We start from the raw sequence: 5,002 nt of genomic DNA, 5'->3' as shown, positions 1-5,002 counted from the left end.
TCGTTAGTTGGTTGTTACGTACTTTAGCTTTGCATTGTAGCATTGCGATGAAATATTGTAGGCCGAGTTGGAAGCAACAAAGAAGCAACAACAGGAGATGACGGTGACGATGGAGCAGATGGTTCAGCAAAGGGTACAGGCCGAGACTAGGAGGGTGGAGAAAGAAAATCGGTTGAGGAACAAATGTTCCACTACATGCAGAATTTTGCTTCAAGTATGGGTCAACCATTGCCACCGCCACCGATGCTATTCCCTCCACCTCAGCCACCCACAACTACTCCTGTGAGTCACTTGACACATTATGCTTAACATTGAATAGTTTAACTTAGACAACTTTAGATGTTAGCTCAAAATGTCTTATCCTGCGTGCAGAATCATTCGGCAGCTTCGAATACTCAAGGTCAAGACCCGGATTTGTCGCAGTTCTCCCCACGGCCTCCATGGTTTTAGGCTTTGCATTTGTGGCTTAATTATTAGAAACTTAGTTGTGACTTGAACTTGGACTTATGGCTTGTTTGATGCTTACAATGGATTATGACTAAGACGTTTATGAATAATGTCTGTATTGGAGGTTGTGAATTATGTCTGTGATGTAAGATATATGCCTGTGATATCTGTTGAGAGGGGTCTTTTATACATCACAAAACAATAAAAATAGGGGTGATTTGGTTAGTTTGTCGAGTGTAACACTCGGCAAAGAGGGGCTTCGCCGAGTGTTTTGGCATTAACACTCGGCAAAGAGGCCATTTCCTGTGATTCTAGCATTTATTTGCCGGGTGTAGATGGTTTGCCGAGAACTTGGCCAACATCTACGTATTCACCGAGTGTTTTGGCTACAACACTAGGCGAAGTCCACGTATTCACCGAGTGTTTCTGCTATAACACTCAGCAAACAAGCAAGCTGCTGGCCGGTGGCGCCTCTTCGCCGAGTGTGGCACTTGGCGAACTTAGAGTTAGTTGCCGAGTGTCCGAGCCTTGGCACTCGACAACATATATGGAGGTTGCCGAGTGTCGGCCGTTTGACACTCGGCAACTTCGCCGTTACCATGGCTGCCATTACCCTCGTTTTCGCCGAGGGTTCAAAGTCACCAAGTGTTTTTTGCCTCTCGGCAAAGGCCTTCGCGAATGTTTTTAGGCCTTCGTCGAGTGCCTGTGGCACTCGGCAAATCTACTGTTTCCCGTAGTGCCTCCTCGAGTACAGGAAAGGTTAATTCATCTTCTTTTCCTTCTGTTGCGACCCCATCTCTCCAAGCTCTCCAAATCATGTAACCAGAGTTGCTTCAGTGCTGGAAATGGCGTAGACACCATATGGCTGCATAGGCTTCGCAATTTGTCCAACTTTTTCAAATACAGAACTTCAAGGGCTTTGGAACGGCAGAATTGAGGGAATTCCTCACACAGCGTACAACCAAGCAGATGGAGCCCAGTCAAGTGCTGCAACAGACTAAGATCTGTTATCCATGACGGTAAATTGGTGCCTTTGTAGGACTTTATTCTTAGCATCTCCAGCTGATGATGAGGTTTAAGGGCATCTAACACCCCATTATGAGAATCTGGTTTCTCACAGGCATCATCATTCCACTCGAGAGATAAGTGTGTGAGTTTCTCTTTATTTTCAAGACTGGCTGCTTTTGCAAGCACTTCTGTTACATTTTGCAGACCACTTAACTCTAACTCTCCAGCAATGTTTAAGTTTTGAAGTTCTCCGATAGTACTACTTCCCAATCCATCACCAATAACAAAATATGTTAAAGTCTGCAGAGAAGTGATCTGTCCAAGTCCTGGAGGCATGCACGTCAATGATTTGCATCCATTGGTATAGAGGCATGCACGTTTGTAGATTATACATAATGCTTATACCTTCAGGAAGTTTCTCGAAATCATGTGACGACAGATTAAGATACCTTAGGTGTTGTATGTGTCTTGTAAGCTGTTCCTGTCCGAAACAATATGTACGTGCTGGAAGGTGTAATGCTCGCAGTGAAGTATACTTTGATATATCAAGGGGAACACCAAAATAATCTGTAAAAAACAACGTATGGAGCATTGCAGTTTGTTTCTTCAATAGATGATCCAGTAGACTTGTAACCTGTTCTTTCCAGAAAACAGGACTAACACCATATATTGACGCTCGGCTTACCAACTATAGTGACACATTCTTTCCCCAGAACAGATAGAGCAATGTCATGCATGAGATGATGTATCTTGCATATGGTTGACTTACGAAGACTTCTAAAATAGCCAATTGGAAGTGTTTGCCTGGCAGATGTTGCTTGCAATGGTACTAACATCGAAATCATCTGACACGTAGCACCACCTCTGAAGCTCAAAGTGCTTCTCGATTGCAGGATCATTGTAAATGAGTTGCACAAAGGTGGTCTTGCCCATCCCACCCATCCCAACAATTGGAAGAACCATGAGATCCATGTTGCTAGCTTGATCAAGGAGCATCCCCATGATTTTCTTCTTTTCCCAATCTCTAGATCTGCTAACAATATCTCTGTCGAAGTCAATGATTACGGAATCTGTCTGTCGCCACTGCCTTGATGGCTGTGCTTGCTACATGTTTCTGAAACCAAATGTATTCATCTCGGTGACCAGAGCCTCGATGGTCTGCACAATCCTGCGTAGCTTCTTGCCCATCCTGTAACGGAATACAATGGGATTACCAGCGGGGACTAGGAGTTTTGCTACCTCCGCTCCAAGCTTGCTGTGGTGGCCCTTCTTCTTGGCTTCGGCGTCCAAGCTTGCTGTGGTGGCCCTTCTTCTTGGCTTCTCGCCGAAGCGCCTCGTACTTAAACTAATCAAAGACATCGTTGGCCTCATAGGCCGCTGCCTTGAGGTCTTTGAGCCAAACTGCTACTTCAGGTCGGGAGGCTCCTTTCTCCTCTGCATCCTGGATGATGTGCAGGATTGCTGGCAGCCTGCGCTCCAGGGTCTTGCGCTGCTCCTCCATTCCTTCCATCACCTTGTATTGGTCCAGCAGGTAGCTGGATGCCTTCTCCTTCACCATGGAGATCAGTGGCCCGATCACTAACTCGGCCATGGTTGCTTCTCCGCCGGCAGGAACACAAGTATACAACCAACAGGAACCCAGCTGATATGTCCTCATCCGATACGGCTGTGCGCCCGCAGCTCGATCTCCTGCATGCAACCAGCATAATCTTACTATTATTAATTGGAGGCTCCTTTTGAAGCCTCGAGGTGAAGCCACCTAGGATTCCTAGGTGGACACTCTAGAAAAAGAGAGAAATTTTAGAATTCTCACAAAAAAACAAAACATCCGACCATCAATCGATAGATTCAAATCATCATAGCCATTAGATCTATTATGTTTTCTAAAAAAGTACCCATGCCATTATGAAAATAGCCTAAAGTAACCCCCTAAATCTATATATAAGTTACCCTCTAATCTTTATCAAAATTACCCACTTATACCATTAGAAACAATATTTAAAATAACCCCCTAATTTGCAACTGAATTGTACACCACTATTACTTAAAGAATTTAAAGTAACTCCTTAAATTTGCATCTATATTACTCACACATGCTATTATTAAAAATAACATGACGTAACCCTACGTTTGAATCAAATAACTTTAATTAAAAATATACAGCAATATATGATTCTATATCCTCTGTATCTTGCACTGTTGGTATATGATATAATAATTAAGATCTATACGCATGATGTGTGTCACCATTTATAAAGATATAAAGTGATGTGAATATAGATTTCTATGTTAAAATTGTGTCTCAAACTTAGGGTTCATTAAACAAATTCAAGCGCATATCTGCGATGCAAAGTGAAAAGTTAAATATTATAAATGTGGATAAAAATATTATAGAGTAATTACTAACTAAAATCTATCACAATTGGATGAAGATATTAAGTATATATCTATATAAGTATTGTGTTCGAATATTTAACAAACGAGAGGTAGCTTATGGTGATAATTTTGTAGCAATATAGTATCATTTTTTTCCATTGGAGGCTCCGCATTAGTTCCCATGAGACAAACTAGAAAAAAGAGACAATTCTCATAAAAAATAAAAACATCAAACACCAATCCTGTCGACTCTAATAATCATAGCCATTGATTTATTATATTTTCTAAAAAGTTACCCACCGCTATCATTGTGAAAATATTAAAAAATGAGCTCTAAACCTATATTTAAATTACTGAGCTCAGCTATTATAAAAAATAATCTAAAGTAACCCAATAATATTCATAAAATTTACTAATTCATATCATTATAAAGTATAACTTAAAATATCATTCTAAAATTTTATCTATGTTACCCACGTCGCTATTAAAAATAACCTAAAGCGAACACCTAAATCTTAATCTAATTATCTTCATGTGCATCATACGTCAAAAAGTAAATTAATATATGAATCTAAATTACCTATTTATCTCATTATTAATATAAAAATACTAAGTTAAAGTATATACACATGATGAGTCCCACCATTTAGACCATTTATACATGTATGTGAGGAATCGATGAAAAATATTGATTTGTATGATAAACATAATGTCTAGAGAATTGTAGCTGCGATACAAAATTAAAAAAGTATGAATATGGATGAAAAAGTGCATAGAGTAATTATTAATTAAAAATCAATCACAACTAGACAAAGATAGGTACATATCTATATAAGTATTATGTTGAAGTATTGAAAAAATAAGAGAGTAGTAGGTAAACAATTTTGATTATTAGCTAGGAGTTTAATTTCTAAATAATTTTTAAATACAATATCTTTTAATAACATTAGCATGTGCAGGAGCACGAGTTGGTGGACTAGTAAGCAGCTAATTTAGTCTCACCACAAGGCACAAACTCTAAGCAGAAATTAAGTTTGAACAAAGAAATAAGTGAACGAACCAGTACTATTCGTTTCTACAAATTGCTTCAGGTAATTAACTTCTGCACCAGCTGCGTTCCAACGGTTATGATAGAGGGACGGATCATAACATCACTCACGAACCCATCAAC

General features: G+C 39.7%; 1 pseudogene; it reads right to left on the bottom strand.

Moving 5' to 3' along the window:
• Positions 1–777: 777 nt before the first annotated feature.
• On the bottom strand, positions 778–3,337 carry LOC117833618 (putative disease resistance protein RGA1; annotated as a pseudogene).
• Positions 3,338–5,002: the final 1,665 nt, after the last annotated feature.

Source organism: Setaria viridis, chromosome 8 (assembly GCF_005286985.2).
Source record: "Setaria viridis chromosome 8, Setaria_viridis_v4.0, whole genome shotgun sequence".
NCBI lineage: Eukaryota > Viridiplantae > Streptophyta > Magnoliopsida > Poales > Poaceae > Setaria > Setaria viridis.
The sequence above is the reverse complement of the archived record's forward strand: the minus strand, read 5'-3'. Positions and strand labels throughout refer to the sequence as shown.